At 38.8% G+C, this 23,051-nt stretch overlaps 1 protein-coding gene across 1 annotated transcript in view; it reads right to left on the reverse strand.

The window, feature by feature from the left end:
- Positions 1 to 23,051, reverse strand: part of LOC110151119 (EGF-like and EMI domain-containing protein 1) — a 525,391-nt gene that overhangs the window by 56,198 nt on the left and 446,142 nt on the right. The window lies entirely within an intron of this gene.

A 23,051-nucleotide genomic window follows, 5' to 3' on the forward strand; every position in this document is an offset into this window, starting at 1 on the left:
AGGACGTGCGTGTCTCATGCAGATAATGTCCCTGAGTCCCCTGCCTCCAGTTCCATTCCAGCAAAGAATATGGAGTATGAATACTCTTCACTAAAATATGTAATCATAATAGATAATTAGCTTTACATTGAGTGAGACTTAATTCCACAGGGCGAGACCTTTATTCAAGACACAATATTGGGGAGGAATACTATTGCAGTGTCTTATCATAGGACCTTGAAATCCTAGTGGATATTTTGTACTGTGGTAAAAATTAGGGCATTTGTACTGAGGGAAGAAAAAGAATTTCCTCTACTTGGCATTTTTTTATGAAAAAGAAGAAAAACATAAATCACAAAATGAGTCCCACATTTAAACATTACTAGTTTACTGTATTTTCCTTCTAAAATTAGATATTCTGGATTAATTTCTGATATTTTTTTAAAGAAATCTTATTTTAGAGATAAGAACTATGGAATTTTCATAGCATTAGAATTTTTATTAAATTTTGAGTCTGTGATCATCAAAACACTAAGTTTTTACATATAAACCAACATCAAATCAGAATTCTCCATTTGTTACTCATACTTTGTGCAGGGCTTTAATATTTATGCTAGCTAAATTTTTATTCTTTCTAGCTTTAGGGTATTATTCCACAAGGCTGAGATATAATTTTGAATCTTAGTTCTGTCAGCCGCTGAATTAGATCTCCTTCCTCTGATTTTAAACATACTCTTAATTCTCAAGAGTCATATGTCCTCCCAATGTAATGATCAGCACTTCAGCACTTGCAATCATCAAAAATTTTCATAATATATCATATATATCTATATATTTATATGTGCATGTGTATATGTGTGCTCAGTAGTGTCCAGTTGTTTGCAACCTCATGGGTTGTAGCCTGCCAGGCTCCTCTGTCCATGGGATTCTACAGGCAAGAAAACTGAAGCCAGTTGCCATTTCCTTCTCCACCTACATAAGTATTATAAATTAAAATGTCTTAAAAAGTGTGCACAGATAAAATGATGACTGCTGAGGGAAGGAAGGCATGTAGATTTGGTGGGGTACAGGAAAAGTGTGTTGGACAAGAAAGTTTATCCACATCTATAATGTTCTGTTCTGTTTTGTTTTGTTTTTTTTCCACAAGAAAGGTTTTCAGGTATTACGTGCATATTAAAAAGGAATTTTAAAGAAAGAAGCATAATAAGACCACCTCGCTTCCTGCTCAAGCTTCAGTAATTTTCTGCCAAAAGAAACCAAGTAAGTGTATAATAAAAAAAAAAATCACTGGGCTCACTCCAAAGATTAGAGTGGACATTGATTTTAAGGATGACTCCTCTTTCATTATATTTTAGTGTGTTCATATTCTGAATCTGCCCCCAGAACTATAATTCCATAGTTCCATAATATATTAGAATATACATAACATTCAAAGAAAAGCAAATCAAACCTCCTCTGGACATTGGGTCAGAGAGCCTTGGGAAAAGTATATTAGTGTCAAAGCTTATTAGCCTGTCAACCTTGCCTCTTTGAGACTCAGGTTTCTCATCTGTAAGATGGAAGAACAAGGACTACCATACGTTTGAATAGGAAAAAGGAGTCCAGAATGGCGGTGGCTAAAAGACAAGGAAGGGGAAGGCCTGGGAAAACAGAACAAAGGAAGGTCTGAGGACTGGAGTGAGGACCTCAGGTAGAACAAAGAGCATTCCTGGCTAGCCCAATATAAAAAGAGACATATAAAAAGGGAAGTCAAAGGGCCAGGGGTCTCTCTCTCTCTCTCCCAAGCGCATGCTCATTCTCTCTCTCTCGCTCCTCTTCACATCTTTTGGGTCGACATGCCTTCACGCCTCAAGGATGTATGTTCCTATTTTTTCTAAATAAAACTGATATGTCCGAGAGCTATAACATGGTCTGTCTGAGAGCCGAGAACTATAACATGGACTGTTTGGGAGCTGTGACGCACCAAGGGCTTTAATGTCCGTCGCTTCAAATTTTTGTTGTGACAAGACAGACCGAAGAGATTACACTCCCCTGACACTATGGTTTTTGTTTTTTCTTTCTTATTCATATATATGATTTTGGAATAGATTGCTCATACTTGAGCTTGTATGTAGGAATCAGTCAATTGTATTCCACTAACTTGAACCAACAAGACAAAACCATAAAGTGAAGGACTTCCCTGATGGTCCAGTGGCTAAGACTCTGTTCTCAATGCAGGGGCCTAGAGAACTAGATCCCACATGCCACAAATAAGAGTTCACATGCCACAACTAAAGATCCCACATGCGCCAATGAAGATTGAAAGTCCCTTGTGCCACAACTAACTGGCACAGATAAATAAATAAAATATTTTTAAAAATCCATAAAATGAGAGCACATGATAGAGGTCCTGAGCAACATAGGAATTCAGGGAAGGGAAAATGCATTTGGGTTGCAGTGATAAGGGGATGGTTGAGATATAAACTGAGAATGGAGTTCATGGAGAAAAGGATCAGTAATACCTGAATGATTCCATGGACAGAGGAACCTCGCAGGCAACAGTCCATGGAATTGCAAAGACATGGACATGACTGAGAGATTGAGCATGCACACACGATCCAAAGGTGCAGTTGTTTAAACATTCAGGGTCTGAGATTTAGTATTCAGACTTGTCAGGTTGGAGAAGAAGGTTGGCAAAAGAAAGAAAAGTTGAAAAACAAATCTAGACTCTTCTTTTAATTAATTGAGATAGCAACATGTTCCTTTTCTTGATTTGCAATACAATACACTTGTGGGCAGGTGGAGACATAATAGGCTGTGTTCACATAGTAGCTAAGCAAACTTATTAAAAGTTAAAAAAAATCAATCATTTATAAAGTGGTACCAAATGCAGAGTAATTGGTTTGACTTTCTTCCTTTTTGTCCTTTCAGAATACACTGAATTTATGAATTTCTTGGGCATAGTGTGACCTATAGTTTGCAAATCTGGCAGCACATTAGAATAATTTGGTGAGCATTTAGAACTATCCATGCCTTGGTCTTGCTTTTAGAAAATCTAATTTAACTGGTCTGGGGTAAGACTTGAGAGTCAAACAATTTGGATAAAATCAGCTATAGGATATATTGTACAACACAGGGAATATAACCTATATTTCATAATAACTATAAATGGAGTGTTATCTTTAAAAATTGTGAATATTAAATATCTGTAACTTATGCAATATTGTATATCAACTAAACTTCAGTATAAAAGATTATAAAAAATAGCCTATAGCAAATGTTCAATAAAAGTTACTTATGATAAAAAAAAAAAAAGCACCTTTAGTGATTCTTATGTGGAGCCAGAGTGAGATCCCCTGATGTTGTTTCTGCTTTAGTTGCCTAATGATCTTGTTAGAATGCAAAGAGCCAAGGGGCTGGATTTTTGCATTTCTAATAGAGCCAAGTCTATTCTGAAGCTGCTGGTCTGGGGGCCATACTCTGAGTAATGAGTCTGCAGACAGTCCTCTGTTCAACTGTAAATGTCATATGGATCATAGATATCATGATCTGACTCAACTTCTCAGCTGCTTGACTAAAGCATACCAATTCAGTTCAAATAAACAAATCAATACTCTGACTAAAATAGTGTATAGTATACACTATTATAGTATATAAGCGAAGTCACTCAGTCGTGTCCGACTCTTTGCGACCCTGTGGACTGTAGCCTACCAGGCTCCTACGTCCATGGGATTCTCCAAGCAAGAATACTGGAGTGGGTTACCATTTCCTTCTCCAGGGGATCTTCCTGACCCAGGGATCAAACCTGGGTCTCCCGCATTGCAGGCAGACGCTCTAACCTCTGAGCCACCAGAGAAGCCCACACAAATGTATACATATATACATTGTTGTTGTTTAGTTGCTAAGTCGTGTCTGACTTTTTATGACCCCATAAACTGTAGCCCGCCAGGCTCCTCTGTCCATGGGATTCTCCAGGCAAGAATATGAAGTAGGTTGCCATTTCCTCCTCCAGGGGATCTTTCTGACCAGGGATTGAACCCATGTCTCTTGCATCTGCTGCATTGCACACAGATTCTTGACCACTGAGCCACCAGGGAAGCCTTATATACATACACACATACATTAAATTATATGCTAAAATCATCTGAAACCACTAATATTTCCCACAATATTCTCTCAGTAATAGTTAATGGCTTTAAGACAACTTTAGCATTATCTCTTATGAGGAATGACTTTCTTCTGTAAAACATGAGGGATATTTTAGTTCTTTTCTGATGAAGTACCTCTGATATAGGATAAAACTGGGTTAAATTGCCAAGATATTAGACACTCATGCTGAAGCTGTCACAAGTGATTTTCTTTTCTATCAAGATTCTGCCCAACAGAGTTAAAAACTAGAAATGTCAATATTACATTAAAATGTTATTATCAAGTATACTCCATGTGAAGAAACCATTTCTCCAAAATTTCTCTCAGTTATATCTTCATGTTAGATGCTTACAGAAAGCCCTGCCCTTAGAATTGGAGCTCCAGGACACTGCTGGGAATAATGATAAAATGATTAGAATTTTTCAGCATTATCATTGAGATATGGACCAAGGATGATGATTTTTATACTGTAAAAAATGTCAGAAAGAATCAACTATGTCTGCTATTTTTCCTTTTTAGTGTCCTTTCTCTTAATACTTCTGCTGTATTTATCCCCCAAATTATTTCCCCAGATGGTCACAGAATATAATAGCTTAAAATAATTCACATCATTATCCAATGTATTTTGCACATAAAAGCTCCCTGAAACAACAATGATCCATTTTTTTTTTCCTAAACAATTCAGGATTATTTCATATTGTTTTTTTTAGAGTGTGCAGCCAGAGTAAGAGAAATTATTCTTCCATTTGCTTTTTAATGTACTGGTCTCAGAAATCTTTTGATTGGAAATAAGTGTTCCTGGGTTGCTTTATATTAAAGATTGCATTATAGAAGTGTTAGGTTTGGAGGGAATATTAAAGAATGTGTTGAAGACTCCACTAGATTTTACATGTGGTTTTATTTTCACTATGTTTTACTATTCTACTTTTGCTCTGATATGCAATACTGCTGACTTTTCACCTGTATTTTAATTTTATAGTTCCTGATGGAATGAACTTCTTAAGGTCAAGGATCCTGTTATATTAAGCATATTCTGGTATAGAGTTTATACTCCATAAATGATAAGTGAATGAATGAATGTGTGGTTTGAGAGCCCTCCACATCATTTAGTCTTCTTATTCACTCATATTCATTAATGGATTTTCTTAGGAATGGGCTCTGTTCCACTTGCCTTCTCTTCACCCCTGTAATAGACTATTGGTTTGTTTTTGACCCTTCACAAGTTTCTTTTAAAAAAATCCAAGGCACAGAATAATTTTTGTTTGTTAATGAACAAACTTAAACTGTGTCTATAGTGAATATTCACTGCCTGACTGCTTAGGATTCATCCATTTTTCCTCTTCATCTTCACTAATACTCAATAGCTATGAAGTTTTCCTTTGGGGAAATTTATCCCTGTCATTTTACAGAAGCCATGTAGATTACATGGGACTGATGAATACCATTCCTCTCTCAGATCTGAGGTGGATATTCCTCGGCATATATTTACCTCCATAGGTCACAGTGATTGGACCAGGTAATGTCTTTATTAGCATACGACTGTCTTAGGAATGAATGAATTCCTTCAGATGTGATCCAGTCACCATGAAGCTCAACATATAGGTTTGGAACCTGAAACATAGAGACCCTGTTGCTCTGGAAATTGTAATGTGTGTATATGAGCCATTTTACAGTAGCCATTTTGCTCCCATGAGTGAAGTTACATTGAAGATAAAGCCAACAAACTGGACAGAACTAAAGGACTAATAGGAGTATAGGAGTTGGAGTCCTAATTGAACTATGCCTGAAGCCTTCCCACCTCTGGCCTTCTCAGTTAAGTGATTCAATACCCTCCCTTTTATTGTTTAGGCATTTTAAATCACATGATCCTATTGCTTGTAAAATAAGTCATCCCAACTGATGCATGCATACTGTAAAGCGGGTTTGCAGGAGGAAGTCACCAAATGGAGCCCAAACTCAGCACACACTTTCCAAAAAGATTTATTGTCCTCCAATCAGTAAAATGTTTTAATCTATGCTTCATCAAAGATTGGAAAAGTGATGTAGTTCTTTCTATTAACATTACTGGGGCAATTATACTCTGTTAAGATTCTAATGAATTTGGGGATTTGTCACAACTTTGGTTCAATTTTATTACAAATATTAAGAGTTTATCAAACTGCTTGTGCAAGGCTGTGATATATCTGATAGTGTCTACAAGGTTGAAGATGCCATCTTGCATGGTTTCCTCACAATTGCACTAAGAAATTTTTCTGATTTGGTCTGTTGAGAATAAGGATTAATGCAAAAAAAAAAAAAAAAAAGAGAGAGAGAGAGATTATGCTAAAGATGTGGCTAGGGCCTGATTATTGAGGATATTTTCAGCCATACTAAGGAATCAGGGGTCTACTTTATAGACCATGGGCACCAGCAGGGCAAAGGATAGGCAAGTGGGAGACTGAAGGCAGGGAGATCAAGTAACAACAATTGCCAAAATCCAGCTAAAAGATGATAAGGACTTGATCTAAGCTAGTAGCAGTGGAAATAGAGAAACATGGGCAGATATAAAAGAGAAGAGAAAATCAAAATGATTTGTTTATTAGCATAGCAACCCACTCCAGTATTCTTGCCTGGAGGATCCTGTGGACAGAGGAACCTGGCAGGCGCATGGTGTTGCAAAGAGTTAAACACAGCTGAAGCAACTTAGCATGCATGCATGATGAAGAGCAAAGACTCGAGGTGAAGTGACTTGAACAACTGGATGGATATTTGTGGCATTCATCACATTCATTAAAATAGCATAGAAGGAGGAACATTTGATACTAAAAGAATATAGCTGCTGAGTCATATGTGTGATTATTTGTTTTATATCTGTGTTCCCTGTTCAAGACTAAATTCCATGAGAGTGAAATTCTGCCGGTTTTACTCACAATACTTAACCCGGTGTTTGGCACTATAGAAGATGTTATAAAAATACCTGTTAAAAAGGTAAATGAAAAGGTACTGAGTATTGAGCATCTCCATATAGATAGTAACTCAGAGCACAAGAGTAGGGATAATATCAATAAGCAAAAGTATGTAGATAAAGAAGATAAAGGAGGTTCATAGAGGACTCTGAGAAGTATCCACATTTAGGACAGAACACACAAATCTGACCAAGATGGCCATCCAGAGAAGTAGGAGGAAAGAAAGTCTGGCTGGGGGAGGGGGAGTTCCAAGAAGGAAAATGTGGACAACACAGGGATTTCAAATAGGAACTGGAAAGTGCCCACTGGATTTAACAACAAGAATTTCACTGATCAAAGTGATGAGGATGAGGATACCAATAAAAATAATCCACCTGACAATTACCAAACACGAACAATGTACCAGGCACTGCTCTAAATTCTCCACATTAACACATTTAATACTTAAGACAGCCTTAAGAAATAAATACTAATATTACTCCTACCTACAGAGGAGGAAGCTGAGACTTAGAAGGCTGTTTTAATAGAGTACTAGATTGATCCCTGGAGAAGGCAATGGCACCCCACTCCAGTGCTCTTGTCTGGAAAATCCCATGGAGGGAGCAGCCTGGTAGGCTGCAGTCCATGCGGTTGCTAAGAGTCAGACACGACTGAGCGACTTCACTTTCACTTTTCACTTTCATGCATTGGAGAAGGAAATGGCAACCCACTCCAGTGTTCTTGCCTGGAGAATCCCAGGGACGGCGGAGCCTGGTGGGCTGCCGTCTATGGGGTCGCACAGAGTCAGACACGACTGAAGTGACTTAGCAGCAGCAGCAGCAGCAGATTGATCCCAGGTTGCAATGTGCTGGATTGAAGAAAAAGTGGGAGACGAAGAAAGGGAGACAGAAAATTAAGACACATGTTGCAATAATTTTGACTATTAAGAAAAGGAGGCTGTATTTGGACTGCAGAGCATAGTAGAGGGAGAGAGTTTTTAAGGTGGACCAGATTTGCAGTCGTTTAAATATTGATGAGAAGGAAGTAATAGAGAGGGTTGACTTAAAGATATGACAGGGATTTCTCAAATTATTGAGAATCTCAAATCATATTAGTGCAGTCCATGAGAAAGTATATCCTGGGAGAAGCAATCCACCCTGGGCACTGAACGTCCTTACATATTTTATGTCAGATCATTCTTTACCTGAGCCATTTTTCAGGGCCCTGTTTGCATAGAGAGAAAAGCTAACATCTCCCCTGAGAAAACAAAGTGGCTTGTCTCCACCGACTCTAAAAGTGGTGGATTCCCCAAGCTCAGTGTTCCCCTTGTTTAATGCAGCCAGCCGATGTGTAGGCATCCATAATGAGCCTTTGTGCCACTGCTCTGGGATCTGGGGGGACACGGGGAATTGACACAGACATATAAAGCTCTGGCTACTGGCTATGCCAGGAGTAATAAAGCCCTTTGTTTCTGACCCTGGAGCCTCATGTCTTGTGTCACCATCTATGAAACAGTTACAGGCTAACTGGTTAGTGTATAGTAGGGAATTATAGAACCTGAGACTCTGCACACTTCGTAATAGTACACAGAAACGAAATCACATGCACACAATCACCTGTTACTCTGGATTACAGTGAGCAAGTCCATCTGAGCAGCAGCAGAGATGTTACTGTTTTCTCCTTGTTTCTTCTTATGCCTATTGATTGCTTGTAGTCTTGAAATGATTAGTAAAGCACAGTACAGGATAGATCCCTTATCTTCCTGGGCCTGATTTGATAAGCTGATCCTTTGTGTTAGCTCAGGAAGGAAGAAGGAAAAGATATCATGCATGTGGGCCCTCGAGATTTTAATGAGCAGTGATAGCACAAATACCTAATCCAGAGAACCAACAATTTTACTATATTGTTAGCTCCTTGAGGACAGAAATGGTATATGTTTTGCTTGTTGCTATATTTCTAGTATTTAAGGCAGTATTTGTCATATAGTATGCACAATAAATATTTGCTGAAAAGGAGGGGGAAAAACTGGACTTCCCTTGTGGTACAGTGGTTAAGATTCTATGCCTCCACTGCAGGGGTCACTGGTTCGATCCCTGGTCAGGAAACGAAGATTCCACAGATGAAAGTGAATAGATGAACAGATAAGTAATGGGTAGATAAAACTGCAGAGGAAGAAGGCTCAGCAAAGAGACTGAGAAAGGAGAATCAAGAAGATGGAAAGGAGCAGACAGTGTGGAATCCTGGTACCCAAGGAGGAATGTCTTTTTAAAAGGGAATGAACAACAAAATCAATGCTGCTGAAAATCAAATCAAATGAGGACTGAAAACAATCTGGTAGATTTGTAAATTATAGTCTTTCTGCCACATAGTAGAATGTGGATAGCAAGTTAGCCTTTGGGGATGACTATTTTTTACAAAAGGTTTTTCAGAGTCCAGAATAATCTATTCTTTCTTCTTATTGAAAACAGAGCTTCCAAGGCCAGGCTCTCTTGGATCTATTATATTGCTGCTTCATCTATAATGCAACCAATATCATCCCTGAAGACCACAGTGTGACAAGCCTCTGATATACAGTGGTACAATATTGTTATCATAGTTTCTCTGTGAGGGGCTGCAAACAATGAAAATGAAGCACATACACAGGGCCTACTGAAAACATGAACTTGACATACACTTAATGATATGCAAAATCATTTCTGTACTTTATAATGTCAAGCACAAATGACAAAGAAAGGTGAGTGAGCCAGTAAAACTGAGCTAAACAAAAATTCATCTATCAATAGTTCATTTTGCTTAGTTACCTTTCTCTATAACCACTTCAACCCACAGTCCAAATACATTGATTCTCTTCCAGTTTTCAAGAAAGAGCCAAACTCACTATAGGTTGAGACCTAAGGATATTATTTCCAGAAATGTATAAGGCGTTCACCCTGGGCATTCAGTTAGAAAAAACAGAAACATTTAGCCAAACTCCAGATTCACTCTCTATAATGAAAAGTATGATCCTCTGAGAGATTTTCATTTTTTTGGTCATGACTGGTTCTGCTTCTCCTTTTTTCCTTGGCGGTCTAACATAACTCTAGCATTTAGATGCTATTTAAGTTTCCTAAATGAATGGTGAATGGAGACACGTCTAGAGAGTTAGAAGAGGGGCCGTGGGAGAAAGGAGGGCTAATGCAGGCTTGGAAATCAAAGGTGGGTAACGAAAAATTGTTGACTGCCTGCTTGACTGAGATAACTGGGTTGGTCTAGAAATTGTTCAAAGACCTTAGAATATCTAACTCTAAGGGTCACAAATGGAGAGTGGGGGGCACCTGGCTCTGAATACTGTAGAAATCACTGCTTGAGAGGTACATCTTTTCCTAAGTGTTGGGATACAGGACAGAATACACACTGGGATTCCATTAATAGAGTATTGATTGATTGATTGATCAACTGATAGATACACAGAGAAATGATAGATGGGGAACCTTTTCTCTCCCAGTAACTATGAGTGAATGGGAAAACTTTTCTGGGAAAGTGAATGTGAGGCTGGATTATCCTCCTAGAGTGGGTTTTAATTAGCTTTATCCTCACATATCAGACTCAAGGAAAGAGTAAGATCTCTTAATGGTAGTGAGTGAAGGAGACAAAAGTTGAGGCAGCCAGCACAGAAACTAGGAGAGTGCCTGCCGTGGGGCCTTAAATAGCTCTAGATCCCAGGGCAGCTGATAGACTGGAAAGAGGATTCAGAAGCTGGGAATTAAGACTCAGAAAATGAACTCACCTCTCTCCCTTCCATTACCTCTGATTAACCCTATCCCCTTTTAGTCGACTTCATTTCTACACCCCAACCCCAAAGGTCAAACTAGCTAAAGGGAACTGACTATGTTTTAATACACAGAAGCCTCACGATCCATGAACGGGAGTCTGATAGAAACTGTGCTGAGTTGATATTATGACTTTGGAGGGTTCTAGTCATGATTTTAGTCAACAAGAGTCCGAAATGCAGTACTTGGATGCAATCTCAGAAACGACAGAATGATCTCTGTTCGCTTCCAAGGCAAACCATTCAATATCATGGTAATCCAAATCTAGGCCCCAACCAGTAAGGCTGAAGAAGCTGAAGTTGAACATTTCTATGAAGACCTTCAAGACCTTCTAGAACTAACACCCAAAAAAGATGTCTTTTTCATTATAGGGGACTGGAATGCAAAAGTAGGAAGTCAAGAAACACCTAGAGTAACAGGCAAATTTGGCCTTGGAGTACAGAATGAAGCAGGGCAAAGACTAATAGAGTTCTGCCAAGAGAATGCACTGGTCATAGCAAACACCTTCTTCCAACAACACAAGAGAAGACTCTACACATGGACATCACCAGATGGTTGACACCGAAATCAGATTGATTATATTCTTTGCAGCCAAAGATGGAGAAGCTCTATATAGTCAGCAAAAACAAGACTGGGAGCTGACTGTGGCTCAGATCATGAACTCCTTATTTCCAAATTCAGACTGAAATTGAAGAAAGTAGAGAAAACCACTAGACCATTCAGGTATGACCTAAATCAAACCCCTTATGACTATACAGTGGAAGTGAGAAACAGATTTAGGGGACTAGATCTGATAGACAGAGTGCCTGATGAACTATGGACGGAGGTTCGTGACATTGTACAGGAGACAGGAATCAAGACCATCCACACAGAGGAAAACAACAGAATGGGAAAGACTAGAGATCTCTTCAAGAAAGTTAGAGATACCAAGGGAACATTCCATGCAAAGATGGGCTCAATAAAGGACAGAAATGGTAGGGACCTAACAGAAGAAGAAGATATTAAGAAGAGGTGGCAAGAATACACAGAAGAACTATACAAAAAAGATCTTCATGACCCAGATAATCACGATGGTGTGATCACTCACCTAGAGCCAGACATCCTGGAATATGAAGTCAAGTGGGCCTTAGAAAGCATCACTATAAACAAAGCGAGTGGAGGTGATGGAATTCCAGTTGAGCTATTTAAAATCTTGAAAGATGATGCTGTGAAAGTGCTGCACTCAATATGTCAGCAAATATGGAAAACTCAGCAGTGGCCACAGGACTGGAAAAGGTCTGTTTTCATTCCAATCCCAAAGAAAGGCAATGTCAAAGAATGCTCAAACTACCGCACAGTTGCACTCATCTCACACGCTAGTAAAGTAATGATCAAAATTCTCCAAGCCAGGCTTTGGCAATAAGTGAACCATGAACTTCCAGATGTTCAAGCTGGTTTTAGAAAAGGCAGAGGAACCAGGGATCAAATTGCCAACATATGCTGGATCATCGAAAAAGCAAGAGAGTTCCAGAAAATCATCTATTTCTGCTTTATTGACTATGCCAAAGCCTTTGACTGTGTGGATCACAATAAACTGTGGAAAATTCTGAAAGAGATGGGAATACCAGACTACCTGACCTGCTTCTTGAGAAACCTATATGCAGGTCAAGAAGCAACAGTTAGAACTGGACATGGAACAACAGACTGGTTCCAAATAGGAAAAGGAGTACGTCAAGGCTGTATATTGTCACTCTGCTTATTTAACTTATATGCAGAGTACATCATGAGAAATGCTGGGTTGGATGGAGCACAAGCTGGAATCAAGACTGCCAGGAGAAATATCAATAACCTCAGATATGCAGATGACACCACCCTTATGACAGAAAGTGAAGGAGAACTAAAGAGCCTCTTGATGAAAGTGAAAAAGGAGAGTGAAAAGGTTGGCTTAAAGCTCAACATTCAGAAAACTAAGATCATGGCATCTGGTCCCATCACTTCATGGGAAATAGATGGGGAAACAGTGGAAACAGTGGATGACTTTATTTTTCTGGGCTGCAAATGACTGCAGATGGTGACTACAGCCATGAAATTAAAAGACGCTTACTCCTTGGAAGGATAGTTATGACCAACCTAGACAGCATATTAAAAAGCAGAGACATTACTTTGCCAACAAAGGTCTGTCTAGTCAAGGCTCTGGTTTTCCTAGTGATCATGTATGGATGTGAGAGTTGGACTATAAAGAAACCTGAGGGCCGAAGAATTGATGCTTTTGAACTGTGGTGTTAGAGAAGACTCTTGAAAGTCCCTTGGACTGCAAGGAGATCCAACCAGTCCATCCTAAAGGAGATCAATCCTGGATGTTCATTAGAAGGACTGATGTTGAAGCTGAAACTCAAATATTTTGGCCACCTGACTCGAAGAGCAGACTCATTGGAAAAGACCCTGATACTGGGAAAGATTGAGGGCAGAAGGAGAAGGGGACGACAGAGGATGAGATGGTTGGATGGCATCACTGATTTAATAGACATGGAGTTGGTGATGGACAGGGAGGCCTGATGTGCTGCAGTTCATGGGGTCGCAAAGAGCTGGACACTACTGAGCAACTGAACTGAGTCATGATTTTATCTAAATGCAACATTTTCCTCTTTTCTTTCTCCTGAAACAGAGCTTCTTTCTTGTGGACTGGGGTAACATGAAGGCTGTTGGCACCCATCTGTCCCCATGACCACCATCAAACTACAGGACTGGAATAGGACCCCAGCTGGGACAACCTGAGAATTCCATCTTCTGAGCCACATGGTTGGGCTTCCCAGTGGCTCAGTGGTAAAGAATCTGCCTCCCAAGCAGGAGATGCAGGTTTTGTCCTTAGGTTGGGAAGATCCCCTAGAGATGGAAATGGCAGCCCACTCCAGTATTTTTGCCTGGGAAATCCCGCGGACAGAGGAGCCTGGCAGGCTACAGCGCATGGGTTCACAAAGAGTCACAAATGATGTAAGGACTAAATAACAGCAGGAGCAACTACATGGTTAGATTAAGGAAGGGCATGTGACCCAGATGAACTAGTCACCAGTGAGTTTTGCACAGGCAATAGAGGAAAGAAGCACTACTTTTTTTTTCTGTATGATGCTTGAATTTCTCTTTATATTACAAAATCTTGAGTTAGCATTATATTTTCATGAATGTAAATTGTGTGCCACTTCTGTTATCTTTATTTCTTTTCTAGGAAAATTTTTGAATTAAAATGCTAGAAATAACTTATTTACCTAATTGTAGAATTCAAAAGAACCTTAAAAGATAAACAAGTCCCAACTCTTACACCATAGGAATCCCTTCAACATTTTTAACAAACGGCCATTCATACTCTGATTACAAAGTTTCAGCTACAGAGAACACACTGTTTTATCCTTTTTCTTACTTCCTACTCTTCCTTTCTTCTCCTTCCTGCTGTCCTCTTGTATTTATGTAGCCTTGTGTGTCTGTGTGTGTTACTTGCTCAGTACTGTCTGACTCTTTGCTACCCCATGGACTGTAACTCTCCAGGCTCCTTTGTTTATGGAATTCTCCAGGCCAGAAACTGGAGTAGGCTGCCATTCCCTTTCCCAGGGGGTTTTCCCAATCCAAGGATCGAACCCAGGTCTCCTGCATGGCAGGCAGTTTCTTTACCGTCTAAGCCACCAGGGAAGCCCTTATGTAATACTACCACATATGAAATGTTTGGAAGATAAAAATCAATAATTATGTATATTTTCCATCAAAGTTATTTTAAAACAAAAAATTATAAACACAATTGTACAAATAAAATAATGTGACATTTTGCTACTTTTAGTAAAATTGGTCTCCTTCTTTAATTTGCACTATATTAAGAATAAACATTTTATATTTGTTTATAGGTTATTATTCTTTTGGAAAAATATGTATTCATGTTTTACACCCATTATTAAATTATATTCTCTGGTTCTTTCTCTATACCTTTCCTTTTCTGATGTTTACCTAAACAAGTACCATTTATCATAAAGTATTACACACTAAAAATATAATCTTTTTTTTTTCAGTTTTTTTTCTCCTTTGCCAACAGCTTTCAACCAAACTTCCAAGAAAGATCAATTTAATTTAAAGTGCACCTCTAGACTATCCAGGATTTAAGCATTTAATTAGAAATCCATTAAAATAATTGTATTCCCTTTTAATGTAGTCACTTAACCTGTAGTTAAAAGTGATTTCTATTATTATAAAATAGCTCATATATAATCTGATGTTATATTGCTTAAATTTATCTCAGAAACATTAGCACTTGTAAATTAAGTAGAAATGTGCTGGATTCAAACCCTGAAGTTCCTAGTCACAAAAATTGGTGATGTTATTTAAAAGTCCCAAATGGAGCAAAACAATATTCCCTTCTCTTATTTCTTTATTTAATCAAAGCCAAATAAACTGGGACTGGGAGAGCATAATTTAGTGATTTTCCCTTTTAAAATTAAAAATCATCTGAAAAGATTTCTTTCCCGCAGAATTGACTTCTTAGGAAATACTTAGTGATAACTTAAAACATATATATTTATCTATTTTTGGTTGTTCTGGGTCTTCCTTGCTCTGTGCAGGCTTTCTCTAGTAGCAAGCAAGGGCTCCTCCTTGCTATGGTGACCGGGTTTCTCATTGTGCTGGCTTCTCTAGTTGTGCATCACAGGCTCTAGAATGAAGACTCAGTAATGGCGGTGCATGGAATTAGCACCCAGCAGCATGTGGAATCTTCCTGGACCAGGGATCAAACCTGTGTCCCCTACATTGGCAGGTGGATTCTTAACCACTGAACCACCAGGGAAGTCCTACTGATGACTTAATATATTGTGAACAAATTTAAATGAGTAAAATTAAACATAAAGATAAACTCAACATTCAGAAAACTAAGATCATGGCCTCTGGTCCCATCACTTCATGGCAAATAGATGGGAAAACAATGGAAACAGTGACAGATTTTATTTTGGGGGGCTCCAAAATCACAGTCACAGATGGTGACTGTGGCCATGAAATTGAAGGGCGCTTGTTCCTTGGAAGGGAAGTTATGACCAACCTAGACAGCATATTATAAAGCAGAGACATTACTTTGTCAACAAAGGTCCATCTAGTCTGTCCAAAGGTCTATCTAGTCAAGGCTATGGTTTTTCTGGTACTCACGTATGGTTGTGAGAGTTGGACTATGAAGAAAGCTGAGCGCTGAAGAATTGATGCTTTTGAACTGTAGTATTGGAGAAGACTCTTGAGAGTCCCTTGGACTGCAAGGAGATCCAACTAGTCCATCCTAAGGGAGATCAGTCCTGAATATTCATTGGAAGGACTGATGCTGAAGCTGAAACTCCAATACTTTGGCTACCTGATGCGAATAACTGACTCATTTGAAAAGACTCTGATCCTGGGGAAGATGGAAGGTGGGAGGAGAAGGGGACGACAGAGGATGGGATGGTTGGATGGCATCACCGGCTCAGTGGACATGAGTTTGAGTAAGCTCTGTGAGTTGGTGATAGAAAAGGAAGCCTGTGTGCTGCAGTCCACGGGGTCCAGAGTCGAACATGATTGCACACTAAACTGAAACTGAAAACATAAAGATAAAACATTCTGTGGCCCATAACTGGTCTTTATCTAGACCAAAGCTTTGAATCTTTATACTTGTTGAATGTTTCAACACCCTAGGACCTAGATTATTTCCCAGTCTGACCCCAAACTTTCATTCACTTTTTGATATGTTCCTAGTGACTCTTTCCCTCTCATTTCTCTGTGACTCCAGGCCCTCATCCAGCAATTCCTCATTCCCTAGAGACTTTCCATATGCCTCTCCACCCAGCCAGGATCTCACACTGTCCCCAGTGGCTCTCCAGAATCCTTTCCCAAATCTCATCCCACACCTACTATGCCAGTTCTGAATGACAACCATCCCAGGAGGGACCAACTTATCTATTAGACACAGTGCCTAGAACCCATAATGCTTTCTGATGACCACATAAATTTTTTATTAGTGTAACCTTTTAGGTTGAAAAAGTATTTTAAGGTAGAATATTTATATCATTGTAATCATAAAATATACATTTTTCTAAGACTGAAAGGGTCCATTAAGGGAAAAATGCCTCTATCATCTATTTACTCTGCTTTTCCTCCAAAGACAAAAACCAAGGACAGCATTGATGAAGGAACTCTCATAAACAATTTGGCTTATGCTGATGCTTCATTGAATTCGACAGTGAGCATTCTAAGCTTTTAATATGACACACACATAGGCACTTGTGCATGCACACACACGGGCATGTGACAACTGGAATAGCAAAGGGTGTTGGGCTCAGAAGGGTCCAATATTTAGGGTTTAATGTTCCGTGTTCACCATCTGGAAATATTTAATATTATTAATGTTGGTGTTTGTGTTTTGTAAGTGAAGGCATACGGGACAATAAGGCAGAATCCAGCGACCTGGGACCTCAACTCATGTCTTTTCATCTCTATGAACTCGCTTTCTCTTTGGACTACTTCTACCAGGCTGCCCTTCCCGCCTCCACCCCACCCCCCCATACCTAGTGACTAGTGCTCCTCTCTGCCCCCCTCCCCAGTCAGTAAAGGCCTGACCATGGGTTGGGAGAGGGTTAAGGGTTTGGTGAACAGTTTCCATGACACTTTGGTGCGTTTTAGCAGCAGCTGGTCACAGTTCAGGCTGACAGCCGCAGAGCACTCCTGTAGGGTGACTTTGCAGGGTTGAGCCTCCTACTCAGCTCTGATCCAATACTGAGCACGTCCAAGCACAGACATGAGGTTTGCCCATCCACATTGGGTAGGGCTGTAAGCAAGCAGGAAGGAAAGGTTGGCTTTCTGGCCCCCAGCCAGGCCACTGCGTGAGTTCCCAGGCGCACACATGCTGAGCTACACAGAAGGACAACAGGCCTGTGTGAGTATCTGCATTTCCCCAAGTGTCTCGTGCCCAGAAGCACAATAGTAAGTAAAAAACATCCTAATAGGATGAGACATTACTATAAAAAAAAATAAAAGCCTTACATTTCAGTACCTATAATATTTTTTCTTACTTTTTGAACAAAAACCACGCATTCTCACTTTTGCTCTGGACCCTGGGACTTATGTAGGTTGCCCTGCACACCTTTCCCAGGTTCCAAGAGCTGCACCTTTTTGATCTTATTGTGAAACCTGAGCTAGTTGATGAGAATCTCTTTGACTTTTGTCTTTCTGTCACAAAATGCCTCCTGTTTCCACTTCTCTTTCTCTTCTTTTTATGGGTTCTAAAATCAGTTTCTCTACATGATGCCTTCAATTGGATTCCATTTCCATCCTCTAGGCTTCATAACATCAACTGTTCTGTTGAGCTTACCTCTTCCTCTCTTCCTTGTCATCAGTTGTTTTCCCCTGTGTCTTCAATTTTCTAACCTCTCTCTTAACCATTCTGCTGCTTCTCCAACTCTAAAAGCCAGTTGAAGTTGGCTCCAATTACTGGCTCTTCTTCACTGACATCCTCTGGCAGTTTAGCCATCACTCATCATATTGCTAAAACTGCCTAATCAAAGGTTACCCGAGATGGCTTTACAACCATGGACCTAGTAATTTGTTGCCTTTCTTTTATATTTTATGTAGATTTAAAAACATGATGTAGAGCTATATATTCTGACATGGAAAGATTTCTATCCTATATGAAAAAGCAAGAATTGTACATAAAAGAAAACTCCATTTTTGTTTTTGCTTTTTTAAAAGGAGTATGAAGATACCTAGGAGGCTATACATCAAACAAGCAGTGTTAACAATTTATCATTATATGTTAATATTAGTCAATATCAACTTTGTCAAAGGAAAGAAATTCTTCAAGGAAAAGCACTGTGTTGATGCTAGAATAAGCAGTCTCAGAGTGTCCCAGGCATATTTTGGGGCAACATATAGATGTGACAACCTATGTCAGATGGCTAGTGCCTGGGATGGGACCTCTAGGCACCCCCTTGGAGCCCTCCAGGCCTGGGCGTCAGCTTTGCAAGCTCAAAAGGGCTATTTGGGTTTCCACACCCAGAAGATATTTGTCTGTGGGGAAATGATTAAACTCAGAAAGAGCATATGGGTAAATCAGAATTCAAATATTCTGAATTAGAATGATATCACCTGCCTTGCAGTATGCCTGAAAATGAGGACCTAGTACTCTGGACTTTTCTATAGATGTCAATAGTACTGACTACCTCCAGGCTTGGTTCTCACCCCTCCCTTGGATTTGTTGTCCTGGCACTTCAATGCTTCTCTCTGACTTTCCTGAAGACTTCTTCCCAGTTCTGGGTATTTTCTATTCTCCATCCTATTGCTCACCAAAAGGAAGTTTAACAGAATGTCCAATAAAGATCTGAACTTATCTGAAGTTGGAATATTCCATTTTCTGACCTACAAGTAATGCATGCTTTTCAGAGTAGAAACTGTAATTCTCCATTGGGATTAATATTGCTTTTTTCCTAAAAGAGATTTCTTCAGAGTCTGTACTCTTTTATTTAAGAAGTCCTTCTGGAATCTCAAAATCAATGAAGTAATTCAAATGCAGATACTTTTGACGGAGACATGAAATGTTCAGTTTAGCCATGTAAATTAGATGCATTGGCAAAACTGTACTTCTGCTATCACATCAAAAAATTGTAGGTTAAGTACTTTGGCCAAAATCTGACAGCACTGATATTTAAATAGCAAAGCCAGGATCCAAACCCCCCAGTTTCTGATGCTGAATCCAGTGCTCTTTCTCCTTCATACTATGCTGCCTACAACTGTTCTTATGTGGTCTGAAATAAATGACCCCTAGCCCTTAGTATAATATCTTGGGCATAATAGATAGCCTAAGAGAGATTTATTAATAAGTGAATGATAATATACATGAATATAAACAAACGTACTCAGATTGAAAAAAAGATACCTTGTTTAACATAAAAGAGATCTAATAAGACAACTTGTTTATCAAATTGTCTTCAATTCAAAAGAGTCACCAATGCCAGTGACACAGTTGATAATGTTAGGAATATTCCAACAAATGTCACAGTATGGACTTAGATTTAAGTCATTCATTTTAGAGAGTGGATCTGATTTTAAAAGGGAGAACTCTATTAGCACCTGGTGTGACAGTACAAGAAAATACATTTCCAGGTTTATCATTTAAGACTTTCTGACTGCGGGCAGAAGACATAGATGAGGTTCTCTCTCACTGAGAATCGAACCAGGAAGAGAAACCTGTAGGGTCTGAAGTACATTAGTAAAGAAAACATGCATTCTGATCCCCATGCTCTTTCTTTCCCCAGTGTTCTGAACATGATTTTTGTGGATTCACAAAGGCAGCACAAATGAAAGAGATGGAAAAGTACAGGCTAGTTACATTCAAAGGGAAGCAAAAGCTGTCTGGATTCAGGCTGATAAGGCTGAATTTGTCTAGGGATGGATTCTCTTGAAATTCGCACTTGATGCTCAAGAGGCTGTACCAGGAATTATCAGCGGTAAGAAGGCACTCTAATTTAGCTTATGAAGCAGTTATTGCTCTGGTTGAATGGACATTGATTAGAAATTGGAAGAATGTGCTCCAGTAGGTCAGGTTTTTATAATGCATGTCTTAAAACTGGGAAGTTTAACCCCAAATACAAACTTTATTTAAAGCTAGGCTTTAATTTTTAAGATTGCACCTGTTTTTGAAGAACCTGGTATTTATTATTACACATTACATAATGTCAGAGAGGAACTTACAGTCTCAGAAAAAAAAAGTACAGAAGAGGCTGCTTCAGAGAAAAGAAATATATGAAAAAGAAGGATTTAAAAGCATTTCTAAAATAAAATAGGTCTAAAAAAAATAAATAAAATAGGTCTATTTTATAATTAGTATTAATATCTGAATAGCAATGCAATATTTAAAGTTTTGCAAAATTTAACCATCAAAAATGTAAAAAACTATATTGTGCTGATCTTAGAAGGAAATAAAGTTATCCACCTATTTAATAAAATAAACTCACTGTAATAAAACAGATAAAAATAGCTTCAACAAATGATTATCTCCATGCTTTAAACTGGTTTAAAAACTGCTAAAGCAACCCTATGGAATGCTATGAAACAATTTTTAAAAAATCAAAAGTTATATTTAAATAGGAATAGAGATACAGTCACAGAGAACAGATCTGTGGCCACTGCAGGGGTAAGGAGTGGGTGGGGCAAACAGAGAGAATCACTGACATGTATCAACACCGTGTGTAAAGCAGATCACTAGTGGGAAGCTGCTGAACAACCCCGGGAGCTCAGCTCTGCGCTCCGTGATGACCTAGAGGGGTGGGGTGGGCAGGGTGGGAGAGAGGCTCAGGAGAGAGGAGATACATGTATACTTAGAGCTGATTCACACTGTTGTACAGAAGAAACCAACAAAATATTGTAAAGCAATTATCCTCCAATTAAAAATAAATAAAAAAGTAAATGGGCTGGCATGAAAATATGTTGATGTCATAAAGTTAAGTAAGAGAAAGAGGAGAGAGATAAAGTTCCTGAACAATATATATGGCATGATATGAAGGTGTTACATATGCATATACATTTATGCAAATGTTTAAAACTATGAATATACATAGATATTTTCATGCAAATGCATATACATGTATGCTTTTGCAATGCTTAGAAGAAGACCACTAAGGATGCACATAGCACTGTTTCCAGTGATAAAGTGGTGTCATCTAAAGAGAAAAGCAAGCAGAAAGAGTTACCAAACAGAACTTCACTTTCTCTTTATTTATACATATTATAATCAGAATGAATCACTCCCATATTTTAAAAATTACATGCATTTTGTCTCCAAAACTGATAACTGAAATCACCAATGGCACCTGGCTACTAATCTCTGTTTATCAGAGAGTGAATGCATTGCATATTCTATATTTAATATTATCACTACCACTAAACCTTGCCTAGGGTTTCTTTAAACTTCCTCGGTAACTTAAGATGGCTCACTTAACAAGCCTATATCACACATTTCAAAATTTCTGAACTTAAAATTTCTGAAAGAGCATCAATATTTATGCTATATTTAAGATTCTTCAAACTTTTGATATAATTCTAGAACAAATGCTCTTCTTTCAAGGTGCTCTTCTTTCACACATAACTGCTACAAATGCATGACAGAAATAAATCACAGCTGATCACTATAAGGGGCATGAGATTTTAGGGGGTGTCTAGCTATTGTTGGATGAAGGTTTTACCTACAAATTCTATAGAAAATATAAAGACCAGAAGAGAACCACTACATGTAATTCAAAACTGATTACTGTTCTTTCAGTTTGTCTTTTACATCTGAATCACATTTGATAGTTGGTGTGGAACATTCTTTTAGCTATTCCACAGATAATAATTACCCTTCCTTCTATTCTTAATCTTTTATGCAAACCATATGGCACATTTAGAAATTTTGCCAGCTCTAATTAAAAGTGTCCATTCAAATTAAACAAGGTCAAAAGAGACACTATATTAAGATCTACCAAATAAGTTGAGGGGAACTACATGTAGAGAACAATAAAACAGACTCATTGTCAGTTAAATTTATCTGCAGTCTTCATGCTGATTTTTAATACACAAAAGCTGAGAAATCAAAGCACATCACTGGTTGGTCTTCCAAATATGCAAAGAAAGCTAAAATGTCAGGGAAGCAAAGAGGTAGGAAAAGAAAGTGGCATCTGCTCAGTGATTTCTTGTGCCAGGGTTGTTAGAGTTCACTTCAGTCACTCAGTTGTGTCTGACTCTTTGCAACCCCATAGACTGCAGCACACCAGGCATTCCTGTCCATTACCAACTCCCAGAGTTTACTTAAACTCATGTCCATTGAGTCGGTGATGCCATCCAACCATCTCATCCTCTGTCGTTCCCTTCTCCTCCTGCCCCTAATCCCTCCTAGCATCAGGGTCTTTTCAAATGAGTCATCTCGTTGCATCAGGTGGCCAAGGTATTGGAATTTCAGCTTCAACATCAGTCCTCCCAATGAATATTCAGGACTGATCTCCTTTAGGATGGACTGGTTGAATCTCCGTGCAGTCCAAGGGACTCTCAAGAGTCTTCTCCAACACCACAGTTCAAAAGCATCAATTCTTCGGCACTCAGCTTTTTTTATAGTCCAACTCTCACAACCATACATGACTACTGGAAAAACCATAGCTTTGACTAGACAGACCTTTGTTGGCAGAGTAATATCTCTGCTTTTTCATATGCTGTCTATGTT

The sequence above is a fragment of the Odocoileus virginianus genome, chromosome 4 (genome assembly GCF_023699985.2).
Source record: "Odocoileus virginianus isolate 20LAN1187 ecotype Illinois chromosome 4, Ovbor_1.2, whole genome shotgun sequence".
Taxonomy (NCBI): domain Eukaryota; kingdom Metazoa; phylum Chordata; class Mammalia; order Artiodactyla; family Cervidae; genus Odocoileus; species Odocoileus virginianus.